The sequence below is a fragment of the Zalophus californianus genome, chromosome 11 (genome assembly GCF_009762305.2).
Source record: "Zalophus californianus isolate mZalCal1 chromosome 11, mZalCal1.pri.v2, whole genome shotgun sequence".
NCBI lineage: Eukaryota > Metazoa > Chordata > Mammalia > Carnivora > Otariidae > Zalophus > Zalophus californianus.
The window spans coordinates 71,424,924-71,445,037 of record NC_045605.1 but is presented as its reverse complement, the minus strand read 5'-3'; the positions used below and the strand labels follow the sequence as shown (position 1 = coordinate 71,445,037).

The window sequence follows — 20,114 nt, the reverse complement described above, 5'->3', positions numbered from 1 at the left end:
ACCATAAGCTCCTCGGTGGCAGCATGGTATTCTGGTTAAACATGGGCTTGGGAGTCAGAGATTCCTGGGTTTGAATCCTGGCTCTTATACTAACCAGCTATTATTTAAACCCCCTGGGTCTCAGTTTTTGGCTGTAAAATTGCTATAATAGCATCTAATTCCTGACTATTGTGGAGATTGAAATAAATGAGAAAATATATGTAAAACACTTACCACAGTGCCTGTCATGTAAATGTTCAATGAGTGGTAGAATTGGTTTTAATAGTCAACATTTAGCCTGATGCCTAGAACATAATTGATGTTCAGTGAATATTTGACATGTGAATGGAGTATAGTTATAAGATTATCACATTTATAGCTAGAAGGTCATTTGAAATCATCTAGTCCAATATCCTCATTTTACATATTGGGAAATCCAAGCTTACACAGGTTAGATGACTCATCCAAGGTTACATATCTAATGATCTAATTAGTGGCAGAACTGAGACCAGAAGTAAAGGGTGAAAGGAAAGATCTGGTCATTACAATTTGTCTAGTATTTGTGGTTGGAGTTACATTTAGATTGTAAATAGGTACATTGACATATATTTCTGTCCATAATCAATGATGCCTTCTAAAATGTTTTCTTTCTTTTTTTTAAGTAGGTTCTGTGCTCAACAGGGAACCCAGCACGGGGCTCAAACTCACGACCCTGAGGTCAAGACCTGAGCTGAGATCAAGAGTTGGACGCTCAACCGAGCCACCCAGGGCCCCCCCAAAATGTTTCTTTCTTAAACATTAAAAGAGCAAACAGAAAACTAGTAAGTAAAACTAAATGACTGTATAGCTGTTGTTGGATTGTATTTTCTTTCTAAATATTACCTCAGACCACAGTGTTTCCCAAATAGAATATAGACATCACTTGTGTGCTTAGAGCAGTAGAACCATAAGCTACTTGAAGAATTAAGTTTATCTCTTGCCTTTGGGCAATAATGGTGGCCTAATATTTCCTGTCTCTTTCTGAAGCTCTTATAATAGTCAAATGTTAAATTGCCATGAAATATTTGCAGCAGATATGATAAATGAAGGATTGGGATCCTTATTTTGAAAATAATACTAATGGGAAAACTGGGCAAAGAAGAATTAGAAGAATTACACACACAACTAATACTATATATGGTGAATGAAAATGAAAAACTGGTCATTCTCACCAGCAATTAAATTATTGCAAAGATAAACAATAATGAAATACTATTTGTTGAGTCTCAGTTTTTTAGTAGCAGTAATGCTGTCCAGGGTATAGTAAGATGGAGATACTCCTGAACTATTAGTGGGAATCAGAATTGGTACAACCTTTATGGAAAGAGGTTACTTTATTATTATTATTTATACAATTTGACCTAGTATGATCTCACTTCAAGAAATAGAGCTTAAAATCTTAGCCAGAGATAACATCAAAGATTTGTATATAATAATACTCATCATAGCATTAATTATTATAGGAAAAGTGGGAAACATTCTAAATGCTCAACCGTAAGGGAATAGTTACTAGAATGAACCATATGAAAATGCTAATATTTGACTGTTATTGAAATACAAAAACATCAATTTTACAAGATATAACCTAATATCTAACATTGTTATTTTATGTAGCTATAAAATAGAGTTTATAAAGAATCTGTAAAGAATAGAAAATGCTCACTGTATCAAGTAGACTGTAAAAGTAGGATACAAAGCTTTATAAACAGGATAATATTAATTTTGAAAAGAAGAAAGAATGCAAGTATGTTATAAGTATGTATATATGTAATAATATGGAGAAAATATTATTTACTAAATGCCTTTTGGGGAGAATCTTGTACTTATTTGGAGAGAATGCCTTAATAAACTATTTGGAGTGAGGTTTAAGACTCCAAGTTGGATATTCAATTTCAAAAGTTGGTAAACTGCCCTGTTTTATTGATCTCCATGATGAGTTTATATATGTAGGTTCAAAAGTAAATGCTAGAGAAGAGCTCTACAGGGAGGGAAGAGTGGTAACAGAGCCAGAAGAGGGGATCTACCTAGGACGTCGGGGCAGGCTGCATTGAGGAGGAGTTTGGGAGAATAAAAATTTCTAAGGCAGATTCTAAATTTGTTGACTGTGGAGACAGCCCACTAAAAAATCTTCAGTGAAGTCTAATTGTTTACTAAAGCCTTTTTTCTTTACTCCTTTCCCTCCACTCACCTTTTATTTTTTATTTATTTATTTTTTTTTATTTTGAGAGAGAGAGAATTTAAAGAGAAATAAATGGGGAAATATTCTCTAGGACTCCATAGCCAGCTTATAAGGGACTAGATGTATCTGGCTTACAAATGCATTGAAAAACTAGAGAGAGATGTAATCTAAAACATTAATAGTGGTCATCTTGAGTGATGGTGTTTTGTTTTGTTTTTTTCTTCTTTATACTTCTGTTTTAGTTTTGCTTTTCAAGTTTTTATTTAAATTCCAGTTAGTTAGCATACAGTGTAATATTAGTTTCAAGTGTACCATATAGTGACTCAACACTTCCATACAACACCCTGTATTCATCACAAGTACACTCACTCCTTAATCTCCATCACCTATTTATACGTTTTATTTTTTAAATTTATTACTTTTGTAACCATAAAGTTATAAAAAAGATCTCAGATCAAGAATAAAGTGATCTATTTCCTTCTTGTTTTGTTTTAGTTGCCTTTCTCTTGACTATAAGTGAATTCTCATTAACACAATAGGAAATATCTCTAACATCCCGTAATTTGCTTCCCTTTGTAAAAGACCTAAGACACACATGACCATGCATCTTCAGTTCCTCCCTTGCGTTCTATCTCTGCCTCTTTTTCTTTCTTTTTGCTATCTACCTCCCCTGCCCTATGAACCTTGATTAGCTAATAAATTACATAGCTTGCAAAACCAGTTCTGTGACAATACTATTCTGATGGCTATTAGGATTGCACCAACTAATCCCAAGCAGGGGCATGAAAACAGGAATGGCCCCCAATCTTGAGTTTCAGTTAAAATAAAAACAAGCAAACAACAACAATAAAAAACCCTGTTTCTAAGCCAAAACTGCAAGGACCCATACTTTCCCATATCATATAAAAATTCTGACTCTTCTTCAATTGAGGATTCGCCTGATCTTCAAGTGTTACCTGATGTACCGTACATCAGCCAAATAAAACCTTTAGCATGTATATATATTTTTAAAGCCCCCAGTGTGGGGCTTGAACTCATGACCCTGATATCAAGACCTGAGCTGAGATCAAGAGTCAGATGCTTAACCAACTGAGCCACCCAAGCACCCCAAAACCTTTAGCCTATATTTAAATCTCTTTCACATAAAGAATTTATTTGACACTACAAAAATATTTCCTTATTGAAGGCTAATACTTATTAAGGTGTTATTATATATCATATATGGTGGCAGGCACTTTGTACATAATAACTCATTTAATCCTCATTGGATTATGAAAATTATTGTTATTCCCATTTCACAAATGAAGTAATGATGAAGTTGTAGAATATAAGTGAGGTCCAGAGCCGAAGACCAAGAAAGAATTCTCAAGACATCTCTGGTACGTAAAGGCGATTTTATTAAAGCACAGGGACAAGACCCATGGGCAGAAAGAGCTGCTGCCCTGGGGTTGTGAGGGGGTGGCTGATTATATACTTGGGAATTGGGGGAGGTAAGGAAAAGGGAGGTTTCAAAAGGATTTTTGTATGTTAAAGAAGACTCACAGGATACCAGAGGCCTTGCCATTGTCAAGTTAAGTTTGTTTTTCCTTCTAGTAAGGCATTAACAGTAAGGTAGTTGGGAGCTTCCTGGGGAGACATTACACTTTGCCCGCTTCAAGTATCTGTCAATGGGCTGCAGATTATAAGGACATTTAATTGTATCTCCATTCCCTTCTGGAAGCTAGGCCATTGATAGAAATGCTTTGTTCTTGTAGATTGCTAAGACATGTGTAAACTGAGGGAGACTCCTGTCTTGTAGGATTGTGATCCCCATAAGTTAACTATTTGTTTTCCCTTTAGGGCAGCCAGGAGTGCCTGAGGAATGTCACATAGATCCCTCATGTGGCGGGGGGTGGGGGGTGGGGGGGTGGGGGGTGGGGGTGTTGTGGGGTTTCAGCTTCTGCTTTGTCCTCAGCTTGCCTTCTGTTCCCTCATCAGTAATGGAGACTTTGAAGTAACTTGTCCCAGGTAACAGATCTTGGAAGTGGCCAATTCTTTTAGATTTCCAAAGACAATGTTTCCTTGTATTGCATGGAAAGCCAAGGAATTAAGTCATGTAATGAGAAGAAAAAGAAAAAGAAGAAGGAGAAGAGGAGGAAGATGAAGGAGGAGGAGGAGGAGGAGGAAAAAGAAGGGAAAGAAGAAGAGGAGGAGGGGGCAGGGGAAGGGGAGGAGGAAGAATTATTACCAAAATATGTGTAATGGGATTGTATTTTGAAATACTATAGAAAATTTTCCTTCTTAGAAGTTCTGTTTTTATCTTGCAGCCCTTATACTATAAAAACTAGACTCCAGGGCTGAGATTTTTTGCCTCAGTGAAGGGAAGCCAAAAAAGAACCCAGCAAGAATGAAGAGCCAAATTCTTTCCTTTGAATTTCAAAACAAACCCTATAAAGCTGATAAAAGAGATAAAAACCTGGAGAACAGGATTTCGAGCCTTACCAGGCTAAGAGCCCTGGAGATTCAGAGCTCTGCGTTTATACCATAAGCCACAGACTGAGGAATGGTGCATTTTCCAAGCACAAAAAGATAAAAACACTTATGGAGACAAGAGCCACTGTAAAATGTTAGAAGGAATAGTATTCAGAGATCGAATAGGGATGGGAATAGTTCCAGTTTTCCCCAGCCAGAATGAGAAAACTTGTAATTCACAGGACATCAGGTAGTAAACTCAAGAAAGGTTTGCCTCAGTAGCAAGGCAAAATCAGCCTTAGACTATATACTGTTTTAGTTCTACCTCATGAAACTTAAAAGCAAGACCAAGGGATCAAACTCTTTTCAAGTGACTTAACTATTTCTTAGAACAAAGCTCAGGGATAGTTATACAAATACAGAAATATCCAGTAGTTGTTAAAGTAAAATTTACAATATCTGGCATTCAATAAAAATTTAACAGGGATGCAAAACAGCAGGGATATACAACCCAATAAGAGGAGAAAAATCAACCAATTGAAACTGACTAAAAAATGACACCAATGAATGAATTACTGTAAAAGAACATTAAAGAGTTAATATCATGGTATTCCATAAGTTCAGGAAGGTAGAGGAAAGATTGAACAGAGGCATGGAAAATATTTTTCAAAAGACACAATTCCAACTACTAGAGATGAAAACTATGATGTCTGAGATTTTAAAAAAATACAGAGGGTGTGACTACAGTACAGTAGTCATTGCTGAAGAAAAGATTAATGAACTTGATGACAGTGATAGAAACATTCCAAAATGAAACAGAGAAAAAAGATGGGGGGAAAATGGAGAATTTGTTAACTGTGGAACAACTTCAAGTAGTCTGGTATATGTATAATTGGAGTCACTGAAAGAGAAGTGGAGAAGGGAAAGAAAAATATTTGAATGAATAATGGCCAATATTTTTTCAAATTTGTTGAAAACTATAAGCCCCAAGCACAGGGAACACATTATAATCAAAATTTATTAAAGCCAATGATAGAGAAAAGAAAGCCAGGGGGAAAAAGACATTCTATACAGAGATACAAAGATTAAAATGAAAGCAGATTTCACACTGAACATGATGCACATGACAAGATGATGGAGCAACAACTTTAAAGTACTGTAAGAATAATACTGTCAACATACAATTCTGTTCTCAGCAAAAATATCTTTCAAAAATAAAGATGTAATAGACTTTCATACACACACAAGCTGAAAATTCATTACTAGTAGGCATGTACTACAAGAAATGTTGAAGGGATTTTCTTTAGGCAGAAGGAAAATGATAATAGATGGAAATCTAAATATAACAAGAGAAATAGTTACTGTGTGAGTTAGTATAAAATCCTTTATTTTTATTATTGAAATCTCTTTAAAATGTAAGAGCAAAAATAAGAACCATGTGTTGTGGGATTTATAACATGTAGAAGTAAAGTATAAGACAACAACATGAAGGTGGGATGAAGTAAACTGTTGTAAGTGGTATGCTACAGGTGAAATGGGATAGTACTTGGAAGTAGTCTCATGATAAGTTAAAATGTACACTATAACTTTAAAATAACTAGCAAAATAATATAATAAAGAATTTTTAGCTAATAAGCCAACACTGGAGCTTAAAATGGATTCATAAAAAAAATTCTATTCAAAATAAATTAGGAAATAGGAAAAAGGGAACAAAGAGTAAAGGAGACAACAAATAGCAAAATGGTAGATTTAAACCTGATCATATCAATAATCTCATTAAATGTAAATGGTCTAAGCATTGCAATTAAAAGGCAGAGATTGTCAGTTTGGCTAAAAAGACAAGACACAACTATAGATTGCCTACCAGAAATCCACCTTAATAGGTTAAAAGTGAAAGGTTGGGGAAAATAAACCATGCTAACATGAGTCAAAAGAAAGCTAGAATTGCTATTTTAATACCAGGCAAAGTAGGTTTCAGAGCAAAGAATATTTTAGGAGAAAAGATTGTCAGTTCATCAAGAAGACTTAACAATCCTGTTTATGCATCTGGTAACAGCTTCAAAATACATTAAAAAATTGTATAAAACTGAAAGTATCTGTAAAAATCTAAAATTAGATTTGGAGATTTCAACAGTGTTCTCTTAATAATTGATAGAACAAGTATGTAGGAAATGAGGAAGGATACAAAAGATTGAACAAAACTATCAACCAACTTGACCTTATTGACCTTTATAGAATACTATACCCCAAAACAGCAGAATACACATTGTTTTCAAGTGCACAGGTGATATTTACCAAGATAGACCATATTCTGGGCCAGAAAATAATTCTCAATTTTAAAATGATTCAAATCATGTGAATATATTCCCTGCTTACAATGGAATTAAATTAGAAACTAGTAATAGAAAAGATATATGCAAAATCTCAAATATTTGAAAGCTAAATAACACACTTCTAAAAAACACATAGGGGGAAAGGAAACCAGAAGGGCAATTTGAATGATTTTTGAATAGAATAAAAATTAAAATGCAACATATCACAATTTGTAGGATGCTGCTAATTTAGTACTTAGGGGGAAATTTATAAGACTAAAAGCCTTTCTAATAAAATAAGAAAGGTCTAAAATAAATGACCTCAGCTTTCACTTTAAGAAATAGAAAAAAAAGTAAAATGAATAAAAAGTAAGCATAAAAAGGGAAATAATAAATATCAGAGAAAAATCAATGAAGTAGAAAGCAAAAAAATAATAAGGAAAAATTGATAAAACCAGAGTTGGTACTTTGAGAAGATTAATAAAATTGATAAAGATTTACTCAAAGTGATAAGGAAAAAAAAGACCCAAACGACATCAACAAATATTCTGAAGATATTAAAAGGATAATAAAGGAATTTTATAAACAACTTTATGCCTGTAGATTGGACAGTTTAGAAAAAGTGGGAAACATTTTTTTAAAAGATGCAAACTACCAAAGCTCACTTAAGAAGAAATGAATAACCTTAGTGTTTGTGTATCTTAAAGTAAGTGATTTTGTAGTTCAAAACCTCTCACAAAGAAAACTAGAGGGCTGGATTTCTTTATTGGTGAATTCTATCAAGCACTGAGGTAGAAATAGTACCAATTTTATGAAAATTTTTCCAGAAGATTGAAGAGGGAGAAATATTTCTCAATTCATTTTATGAGGTCAGCATTACTTTAACATCAAAACCACACCATAACATCACAGGAAAGAAAATCACAGATCAACACTCCTCATATACATAGATTCACAAATTTTAAATAGTTTAATGAATCAAATCTAACCACATTTAAAAAGGATAATTTATCATGACCAAGTGGGTTTCCCTCCCAGGAATGCAAACCTGGTTTAATATTAAATACCAGTCAATACTGCATAACATAAGTAAGAATGGCAGAGCAGGGACCTCTTAAAGTTTCTATTTCCAGAAAAGCAGTGATGTGCTGGCAAAAAATGTTGAACTTAGGCCTTTCAAAACTCTGGAAACTAATCAAGAGCTTATAGTAACCAAGGGAAGTTTTTGCTTTTGTTTTTTAAAGATTTTATTTATTTGACAGAGTGAGCACAAGTAGGGGAAGCAGCAGGCAGAAGGAGGGGGAGAAGCAGGCTCCCTGCTGAGCAGGGAGCCCCGATGGGGCTCAATCCGAAGACCCTGGGATCATGACCTGAGCCAAAGGCAGCTGCTTAGCAACTGAGCCACCCAGGCACCCCCCAAGGGAAGTTTTAATCAAGAAAAAAACATGTGGATCTTGGTAAGAGAACTTTGTGGCACTTTAACTTACTCTGGCTGTCCCTTCACTCCATTCTACCATGGTGGTGGAAAGTACACATAATATACATTCATATATAATTTGATTATTTTGTTCAAAGAAATCTGTTATGTACTATCCTTTTGTGATGCATGAATAACTTTTTTTAGCAGCCATTTTTTCATTTTAATTTTTAAATGAATTATAGTTGACCTACAATATTAGTTTCAGGTGTACAACATAGTGATCTGACAATTATATGCATTATAAAATGCTCACCACAATATGTGTAGTTACTTCTGTCACCATACAAAGTTATGACAATATTATTGACTATATTCCCTAAGTTGTACTTTTCATCCTGTGACTTATTTATTTTATAACTGGTAGTTTGTACACCCTAATCCCCTTTACATATTCTGTCCTACCCCCCCAGGCCCTTCCCATCTGGCAACCACCAGTTTTTCTTTGTATTTATGTGTCTGTTTCTATTTGTTTGTTATTTGTTTTGTTTTTTAGATTCCACATATAAGTGAAGTCATATGGTATTTGTTTTTCTCTGACTTATTTTACTTAGCATAATACACTATGTCCATCTGTATTGTTGCGAACGGCAAAATTTCATTCTCTTATGGCTGAGTAATATCCCATTGTATATATATATACACCACATCTTCCATTCCATTTGTCTATCAACGGGACTTAGGTCGCTTCGATATCTTGGCTATTGTAATTAATGCTGCAATAAACATAGGCATGCTTATATATTTTTGAATTAGTGTTTTTGTTTTCTTGGGGTAAATACCAGAAGTGAAATTACTAGATCTTATGGTATATTTATTTTTAATTTTTTGAGGAACTTCCATACTGTTTTTCATAATGGCTGCATCAGTTTACATTCCTACCGATGGTGCATGAGGGTTCCCTTTTCTCCACATCCTCATCAACACTTGTTATTTCTTGTCTTTTTGATAATAGCCATTCTGACTGGTGTGAGGTGATATCTCATTGTGGTTTTGATTTGCATATCCCTGATGAGTAGTGATGTTGAACATCTTTTAATGTGTCTGTTGGCCATCTATATGTCTTCTTTGGAAAATGTCTATTCAGGTCCTCTGCCCATTTTTTAATCAGATTGTTTGTTTGTTTGTTTTTGGCATTGAGTTGTATGAATTGTTTATATATTTTGGATATTAACCCCTTATCAGAGATATCATTTACAAATATATTCTCTCATCCAGTAGGTTGTCCTTTTGTTGATGGTTTCCTTCACCGTGCAAAACTTTTTTAGTTTACTATGGTTCCAGTTTTTTTTTTCCGCTTTATTACCCCTTGCCTAAGAAGAAGTCCAGAAAAATATTGCTAAGGCTAATGTCCAAGAGTTTACTGCCTATTTTCTTATAGGAGTTTTATGGCTTCAGGTCTTACATTTAGGTCTTTAATCTCGTTTGAGTTTCCTTTTGTGTATAGTGTAAGAAAGTGGTCCAGTTTCATTCCTTTGCATGAAGCTGTCCAACTTTCCCAACACCATTTATTGAAGAGATTATCTTTTACCCATTGTATATTCTGCTTCCTTAGTCATAGACTAGTTGACCACATAAGTGTGGGGTTCTTTCTTTCTTTTTTTTTTTTTAAGATTTTTTATTTATTCATTTGAGGGAGAGAGCGAGCATGCAAGAGCAAAAGCATGGGGGGCAGCTGGTTCAGAGGGAGAGGGAGAAGCAGACTCCCCACTGAGTGGGGAGCCTGACACAGGGCTCAATCCCAGGACCCCAGGAGCATGACCTGAGCTGAAGGCAGATGCTTAACCAACTAAACCACCCAGGTGCCCGAATGTGGGGTTATTTCTGGGCCTCTGTTCTTTTTTTTTTTTTAAAGATTTTATTTATTTATTTGAGAGAGAGAGAATGAGAGACAGGGAGCACAAGAGGGAAGAGGGTCAGAGGGAGAAGCAGACTGCCCACTGAGCAGGGAGCCCGATATGGGACTCGATCCCGGGACTCCAGGATCATGACCTGAGCCAAAGGCAGTCGCTTAACCAACTGAGCCACCCAGGCGCTCTGGGCCTCTGTTCTTTCCCATAGATCTATGTGACCGTTTCTGTGCCAATACCATATTGTTTTGATTATTATAGCTTTGTAGTATAGTTTGAGATCTGGGATTGTGATACCTCCAGCTTTGTATTTCTTTATCAAGATTACTTTGGCTGGGCACCTGGGTGGCTCAGATGGTTAAGCGTCTGCCTTCAGCTCAGGTCATGATCCCAGAGTCCTGGGATCAGGTCCCGCATCGGGCTCCGGGAGCCTGCTTCTCCCTCTGCCTCTCTCTCTGTCTCTCATGAATAAATAAATAAAATCTTAAAAAAAAGATTACTTTGGCTATTTGGGGTCTTTTGTGATTTCATACAAATTTTAGAATTATTTGTTCTAGTTCTGCAAAAAATACTACTGTTTGAGATTGCATTGAATCTGTAGATTGCTTTGGGTAGTATGGACATTTTAACAATATTAATTATTCCAATCCATGAGGATGGAATATCTTTCCATTCATTTATTTCATCTTCAATTTCTTTTACCAATGTCTTATAGTTTTCAGAGTATATGTCTTTCATCTGTTGGTTAAATGTATTCCTAGGTATTTTATTCTTTTTTGATGCAATTGCAAATGGGATCATTTCATTAATTTTTTAAAAAGACTTTATTTATTTGAGAGAGAGAGAAAGCATGTGAGAGAGACAGAGAGAGAGAGAGAGCACAAGAAGGGGGAGGGGCAGAGGGAGAAGCAGGTTCCCCACTGAGCAGGGAGCCTGATGTGGGGCTCAATCCCAGGACCCAGGGATCATGACCTGAGCCAAAGGCATATGCTTAACTGACTGCACCACCCAGGTGCCCTATTTCATTAATTTTTTTTCTATTTGTGTATTATTAGTGTATAGTATATATTTTGTATCCTGCTACTTTACTGAATTCATTTATTCTAATGGCTTTTTCTTTAGGGTTTTCTATATATAGTATCATGTCATCTACAAATAGTGACAGTTTTACTTCTTCCTTACCAATTTAGATGTCTTTTATTTCTTTTTGTTGTCTGATTTTTGTGCCTAGGACTTCTAGTACTATGTTGAATAAAAGTGGTGAGAGTGGGTATCCTTGTTTTATTCTTGATCTTAGAGAAAAAGCTTTCAGCTTTTCACCATTGAGTATGTATGATCTTATTGTGGGTCTGTCATATATGGCTCTTAGTATGTTGAGGTATGTTTTCTTTGAACCCACTTTTTTGAGAGTTTTTGTCATGAATGGATGTTGAATTTTGTTAAATGCTTTTTCTGCATCTGTTGAGATGAGCATATGATTTTTTTCTTCATTTTGTTAATGTGGTGTATCATGTTGATTAATTTGTGGATACTAAACTGTATATTCTTGCATCTTTGAAATAAATCCCACTTGATCATGGTGAATGATCTTTTTAATGTATTGTTGGATTGGTTTGCTAATATTTTGTTGAGGATTTTTGCATCTATATTCATCAGGGATATTGGTCTTTTTTGGTAGTGTCTTTATCTGGTTTTGGTAGGGTAATGTTCGCCTTATAAAATGAATTTGGAAGCATTCCTTCCTGTTATATTTTTTGGAATAGTTTGAGAAGGATCTGTATTAACTCCTTAAATATTTGGTAGAATTCACCAGTGAAGCCATTTGGTCCTGGACTTTTGTTTGAAGAGAGTTTTTTGATTACTGATTCAATTTTATTACTACTAATTGTTCTGTTCATATTCTTTTTCTTCTTGATTCAGTTTTGGAAGATTGTATGTGTAGGAGTGTTGACAATACAGTACTCCATCTTCAGCCTTCTGTCTTGTTCATGCCTGTGTGATGACCTCCCTTGGGGCTATGTGTTCTAGGCCCCTTGGAAGTTAATGTATGCCTTAACCAGAATGCAGGAAGGCTTGTTTTGATCTTCCCTAAAGTGGCCATTTTAGGTAACTAGTAGAGATGACTGGCTCACAGAAGACCCTTTTTAAAAAATTAGTGTAGAAGACCAGTGCACAGCAGGACCCACTTTAAGTAACTAGTAGAGATGACAGGTGCACAGAAGGCCCCATTTTAGCTAACTGGTAGGGATTCTCTGGTGTACAGATGGTGCCACTTTAGATAACTACACTTTGACCTTACCACATTGCCCCTCACTTTACAAAAGCTGTGGGTAGAGGTCTGGACATGGCAGAGAATAGAGTGGAGGTACCTTTGCAGATGCCTGGATCATTGCCTGCCTGATCCCTCTGTCAGTAATTTACCCTGAGTAAAACTCTGTGTAAATGGTATGGAGTGGCTTGGGTTGTTTTACAGTTTCAAAGTGCCTTCTCAGTTTGGAGGATACTCTCCCTCTTCCACCTTCTAATAGTATGTTTCTAGGAATTTATTCATTTCTTCTAGGTTGTCCAATTGTTGACATAATTTTTTATAGCTGACTCTTATAATCCTCTATATTTCTATGGTCATGGTTGTAGTTTCTCCTCTTTTTTCTGATTTTATTTGAGTCCTCTCTCTTTTTTTCTTGATGAGTATGGCTAAAGATTTATCAATTTTGTTTATCTTTTCAAAGAACCGCCTTTTAGTTTCATTGATCCTTTCTATTTTTTGGTAGTTTTTATTTCATTTATTTCCACTCTGATCTTTATTATTTCTTTCCTTCTACTAACTTTGGGCTTTGTTTGTTCTTTTTTCTTGTTTCACTTAGTGTAACTGTAGATTATTTATTGGAGATTTTTTGTTTTACTTGAGTTTGGCTTATATCACTATACACTTCCCTCTTTTGCTGCATTCTTAAAGATTTTGAACCATTGTGTTTCCATTTTCATATGTCTCAAGGTATATTTTGATTTCCTGTTTGATTTCTTTATTGACTCATTGATTGTTTATTAGCATGTTGTTTAGCCTCCACGCGTTTGTGTTTTTTCCATTTTTTTTTCTTGTAATTGATTTCTAGTTTCACACCATTGTGTTTGGAAAGTTCCTTGATATGACTTCAATCTTTACAATTTATTGAACCACTTTTGCATCCCAGGAGTAAATCCGATCCGTTCATGGTGAATAATCCTTTTACTGTACTGTTGGATCCTATTGGCTAGGATCTTGGTGAGCATTTTGGCATCCATGTTCATCAGGGATATTGGTGAGGATTACAGAAGGGAGGGGGGTGATGCGTATTAAGGAGAGCACATGTTGTGATGAGCACTGGGTGTTACACACAACTAATGAATCATTGAACACTACATCAAAAACTAATGATGTACTATATGCTGGCTAACTGAATAACTAAAAAAAAATGTAAAATTAAAAACAAGCAAGCAAACCTAATTTATTGAGGCTTGTTTTGTGTCCTAACGTGTAATCTAGCCTGGAGAATATTCCATGTGTGGTTTGTTTTCTTACTGGTGAGTCTGAGTTCTTTGTATATTTTGTATAATAGTCCTTTATCAGATGTGTCTTTTACAAATATTTTCTCTGATTTTTGGCTTGTCTTCTTATTTCTTGACATTGTCTATCACAAAGCAGAAGTTTTAAATTTTAATGAATCTAGCTTATCAACTATTTCTTTTATGGATCATGCCCTTGGTATTGTACCTAAAAAGTCATTATTGTGCCAAAGTTCCTCTAGGGCTTCTGCTAAATTATCTTCTAAGATTTTTAGAGTTTTGCATTTTACATTTAGGTACATAATCCATTTGGAGTTAATCTTCTGTGAATGTGTAAGGTCTGTGCCTAGATTCAGGTTCCTGCATGTGGATGTCCAGTTCTTTCAACATCATTTGCTGATAAGACTATTTTGTTACATTGTATTGGCTTCTCTTGTCAAGGTCAGTTGACTATTTGGTCTATTTCTGGGCTCTCTATTTGGTTCCCTTGATCTATTTGCCTTTTCTTTCCTCAGTACTGCACTGTCTTGTTTACTATAGCTTTATATTAAATCTTGAAGTTGGGTAGTGTCAATTCTCTAACTTTGTTCTCCTTCAGTATTATGTTAGCTATTCTGGGTCTTTTGCCTCTCCCTATAAACTTTAGAATTAGTTTGTTTGATTAATATTTTTTAATATTTTGTTTAATTTATACTTAAGTCATTTTGGGGGTGCTAATGTAAATGGTATTCTGTTTTTAATTTTAAATTCTTCTTGTTCATTGCTAATAAATACAGAAGTGATTGATTTTATATATATTAATCTTGTATCCCAAAACCTTGTTATAATTGTTTATTAGTTCTGAGAGGATTTTTTGTCATTTCTTTCAGATTTCCTGTATAGACACTCATGTCATCTGAGAAGACAGTTTTATTTCTTCCTTCCCAGTCTGTATTATTTTTTTCCTTTTCTTGTCTTATTGCATTATCTACGACTTACAATATGATGGTGAAAAGAGGTGGTTAGAAGAAGCATCCTTGCCTTGTTCTTGATCTTACTGGGAAAGATTCTAGTTTCTCACCATGAAGTATGATGTTATCTGTTTGTTTGTTTGTTTTTTTTTTTTTGGTAGATATTCTTTATTGAGTTGAGGAAGTTCCCTTGTATTTCTAGCTTACTGAGAATTCTTTAAATCATGAATAGGTGTTGGATTTTATCAAATGCTTTTTTGCATCTACTTATTTGATCATGTGGTTTTTCTTTTTTCTGTTGATGTGATGGACTATATTAATTGATTTCTGAATGTTCAAACATCCTTACATGCCTGAGATAAATCCTACCTGGTCATGGTGTATAATTCTTTATATATTTTTGGATTCATTGTGATAATGTTTGTTGAGGATTTTTCCATCTATGTTCATGAGAGATATTTGTCAGTAGTTTTCTTGTTTTTATCTGGTTTTGATATTGAGGTAATGGTGGCTTTATAAAATTAGCTAGGAATTATTCCCTCTGCTTCTATCCTTTGAAAGACATTATAGAGAGCTGGTATAATTTCTTCCTGAAATTTTTGGGTAGAATTCACCAGTCAACCTGTCTGAGCCTGGTGCTTTCTGTTTTGGAAAGTTATTACTTATTGATTCAATTTCTTAAAGACGTATGGATGTATTCAGATGATCTTTTCTCCTTGTGTGAATTTTGGCAGATTGTTTGTTTCAAGGAATTGGTCCATTTTATCTAGGTTATCAAATTTTGAGGCATAAAGTTGTTCATAGTATTGTTTATTATCCTTTTAATTTCCATGGGATCTGTAGTGATGTCTCCTCTTTCATTTCTGATATTAGTAATTTGTGTTCTCTTTCTGGCTTCAGGCTTATCAATTATTGATCTTTTAAAAGAAACAGCTCTGGGGTTCTTGTTTTCAATTTCATTGATTTCAACTCTCATTTTTATTATTTATTTTCTTTTACTTAGTTTGGTCTTCATTTGCTCTTCTTTTTCTTGTTTCCTAAGGTGGAAAATTAGATTATTGATTTTAGATTTTTCTTCTTCTTTCTAATACATGCAACTAAGCTACAAAATTTTCTCTAAGCACTGTTTTCATTCCATCCCATACATTTTGATAAGTTGTGTTTCCATCTTCATTTAGTTTAAAACATTTTAATTTTTTTCTTGAGATTTCTTCTTTGGCTGATGTGTTATTTAAAAGTGTGTTTGTTAGCCTCAGCAATCAGACAAGAAGAAGAAATAAAAGACATCCAAATTGGCAAAGAAGTCAAACTTTCACTCTTTACAGATGACATGATACTCTATGTAGAAAACCCAAAAGAGGGGCACCTGGGTGGCTCAGTCATTAAGCATCTGCTTTCAGCTCAGGTCATAATCCCAAGGTCCTGGGATCGAGCCCCACATCGGGCTCCCTGCTTGGTGGGAAGCCTGCTTCTCCCTTTCCCACTCCCCCTGCTTGTGTTCCTGCTCTCCCTATCTCTCTCTCTCTCTGTCAAATAAATAAATAAAATCTTTAAAAAAAAAAAAAAAAGAAAACCCAAAAGACTCCACCCAAAAATTACTAGAACTGATATAGGAATTCAGCAAAGTCACCGGATATAAAATCAACACACAGAAGACTGTTGCATTTCTATACACTAACAATGAAGCAGCAGAAAGAGAAATCAAGGAATCATTCCATTTACAATTGCACTAAAAATCATAAGATACCTAGGAATAAACCTAACTAAAGAGATAAAAGATCTGTACTCTGAAAACTATAGAACAGTTATGAATGAAATTGAGAAAGACACAAAGAAATGGAAAAACATTCCATGATTTGGAAGAACAAATATTGTTAAAATATCTATGCTACCCAAAGTAATCTACACATTCAATGCAATCCTTATCAAAATGTTATCAGCATTTTTCACAGAGCTGGAACAAACAATCCTAAAATTTGTATGGAACCAGAAAAGACCCCAAATAGCCAAAGTAATGTTAAAAAAGAAGGCCAAAGATGGTGGCATCATAATTCTTGACTTCAAGCCATATTACAAAGATGTGATCATCAAGACAGTATGGTACTGGCACAAAAATGGACATATAGATCAATGGAAGAGAATAGAGAACTCAAAAGTGGACCCTCAACTCTATGGTCAACTAATTTTCAACAAAGCAGGAAAGAATATCCAGTGGAAAATAGTCTCGTCAACAAATAGTATTGGGGAAATTGGACAGCCACATGCAGAAGAATGAAACTGGACCACTTTCTTACACCATACACAAAAATAAACTCAAAATGGATGAAAGAGCTAAATGTGAGACAGGAATCCATCAAAATCTTAGAGGAGAACACAAGCAGCAACATCTTTGATCTTGGCCACAGCAGCTTCTTGCTAGACATTTCTCCAGGGTCAAGGAAAACAAAAGCAAAAATGAACCATTGGGACTTCATCAGGATAAAAAGCTTTTGCACAGCAAAGGAAATAATCAACAAAACTAAAAGGCAACCTATGGAATAGGAGAAGATATTCACAAATGACATATCAGATACAGGGTTAGTATCCAAAATCTGTAAAGAAGTTACTAAACTCAACACCCTGAAAACAAAAAATCCAGTCAAGAAATGGGCAGAAGGCATGAACAGACATTTCTCCAAAAAAAGACATACAAATGGCTAACAGACACATGAAAAAATGCTCAACATAATTTGGCATCAGGGAAATACAAATCAAAACCACAATGTTATTCCACCTCACAGTAGTCAGAATGGCTAAACTCAACAACTCAGGAAACAACAGGTGTTGGCGAGGATGCAGAGAAAGGAGAACCCTCCTACACTGTTGGTGGGAATGCCACCTGGTGCAGCCACTCTGGAAAACAGTATGGAGGTTCCTCAAAAAGAAAAATAGGACTACCCTATAACCCAACAATTGCACTAGTAGGTATTTATCTAAAGGATACAAAATTGTGATTCAAAGGGACACATTCACCCTAATGTTTATACCGGCAATGTCCACAATAACCAAAGTATGGGAAGAGCCCAGATGTCCATCAACAGATGAATGGATTTTTAAAAAAAAGGTGGTGTATATATACAATGGAATAGTACTCAGCCATCAAAAAGAATGAAATCTTACCATTTGCAATGACGTGGATGGAACTAGGGGGTATTATGCTAAGCTTTGAAATAGGTCAGTCAGAGAAAGATAAAGACCATATAATTTCACTCATATATGGAATTTAAGAAACAAAATAGATGAACATAAGGGAAGGGAAAGAAAAATAAAATAAGATGAAAACAGAGGGAAACAAACCATAAGAGACTCTTAACTATAGGAAAAAAAACTGAGGGCTGCTATTGGGGAGAGGTGGGTGGGAGATGGGGTAATTGGGTGATGGGCAGTAAGGAGGGCACTTGATATAATGAGCACTGGGTGTTATATGCAACTGATGAATCACTAAATTCTACCCCTAAAATTAATAATGCACTATATGATAACTGAATTAAATTTAAATAAAAAATTTTAAAAAGTGGCTTAATCTTCACATATTTTAGGATTCTCCTGTTACTGATTTCTAGTTTAATTCCTTTTTGGTAACAGCAGATATTGTATGATTTCTATTCTTTTAAATTTGTTAAGGTGTGTTTTATGGTCCAGAATATGGGCTATCTTGATTAATGTTCCATGTGAACTTGAGAAGAATATCTAATCTGCTGTTGTTGGATGAAGTAGTCTATAGATGTTAACTGTATACACTTGATTGATGGTATTGTTGAGTTCAATTATGTCCTTACTGATTTTCTGCCTGCTGGTCCTGTCAATTTCTGACAAAGGAATGTTGAAGTCTCCAACTATGATAGTAAACTCATGTATTTCTCTTTGCATTTCTATCAGTTTTTGCTTCACATAGTTTGATGCTCTGTTGTTAGGTGCATATACTATAAGGATTGTTATGTTTTCTTGGAGAATTGACTCCTTTATTATATAGTGCTCTTATTTATCCCTGATAAATTTCCTTGTTTTAAAGTCTGCACTGTTTGAGATTAATATAGCTACTTCTGCTTTCTTTTTATTAGTGTTAGTGTAGCATATTTTTCTCTGTCCAGTTACTTTTAATCTATATATGTCTTTATAGTTAAAGTGGGTTTCTTGTAGACAATACAAAGTTGGGTCTTGTTTTTTGATCCATTCTGACAATCTCTCTCTTTTAATTGGTGCATTGAGATTATTAATGTTCAAAGTGATTATTGATATAGCTGGATTAATATCTACCATATTTGTGACTGTTTGCTATTTGTTGCTCATCTTCTTTGTTCCTATTTTTGCTTTCCACTCTTTTTCTAATTTTCATGTTTTTTTTAAAGGTTTTTTTTTTTTATTTGAGAGAGACAGAGAGAGAGAGAGAGCGAGCAGGAGTTGGGGGAGCAGCAGAGGGAGAGGGAGAAGCAGGCACCCTGCTGAGCAGGAAGCCCGATGCTGGGCTCAATCCCAGGACCCTGGGGTCATGACCTGAGCCAAAGGCAGATGTTTAACTGACTGAGCCACCCAGGTGCGCCTAACTTTTATGGTTTTAATTGAGCATTTTATAATGATTCCATTTTCTCTCTTTTTATAGCATATCAGTTATACTTCCTTTTTAAAAACACTTTTTGGTGGTTGCTCTAGATTTTTCAATATACATCTACAACTAATCCAAATGCACATTCAAATAACATTAGACCACTTCATAGGCAATGTGAGTACCTTATGATAAAAAAAATAGCCATAATTTCTCTCTACCATTCCTGTAACATTGCTGTCATTCCTTTCACTTATATTTGTATATATATGATGCATGTTGTTGCTGTTATTATTTTGAAGGAACTGTTATTTGTTAGATTAAGAAAAAGAAAAATAACACTTTTTATTGTATTTTCACTTATTTCTTCTTAGATGCTCTTCCTTTCTTTATGTAAATCCAAACTTCTGACCTATCTTATTTTCCTTCTCTCTAAAGAACTTCTTTTAACATATCTTTCAAGGCAGGTCTACTGGCAACAAATTTCTTCAAGTTTTATTTTGTCTGAGAAAATCCTTATTTTTCCTTCACTTTGAAGGAAAATTTCTCAGAATACAAAATACAGTATTGGTTGTTTTTTCTCTCAACACTTCAAATACTTCATTCCATTCTCTTCTTGCTTGCATGGTTTCTGAGAAGTTAGGTGTAATTCATCTTTCTTCCTCTATTGTTAAGGTGTTTTTCCCCCTCTGGCTTCCTCTTGGATTTTTTCTTTATCTTTTTTTTTTTTTTTCTTTTGTAGTTTTAAAATT

At 34.8% G+C, this 20,114-nt stretch overlaps 1 protein-coding gene across 1 annotated transcript in view; it reads left to right on the top strand.

Moving 5' to 3' along the window:
• Positions 1–738: 738 nt before the first annotated feature.
• The window catches only part of SOX6 (SRY-box transcription factor 6), a 652,457-nt gene continuing 633,081 nt past the window's right edge, over positions 739–20,114 (top strand). The window contains exon 1 of the mRNA XM_027580197.2: positions 739–800. The gene's annotated coding sequence lies outside the window, so the exon portion shown is untranslated. The remainder of the gene's footprint in view (positions 801–20,114) is intronic.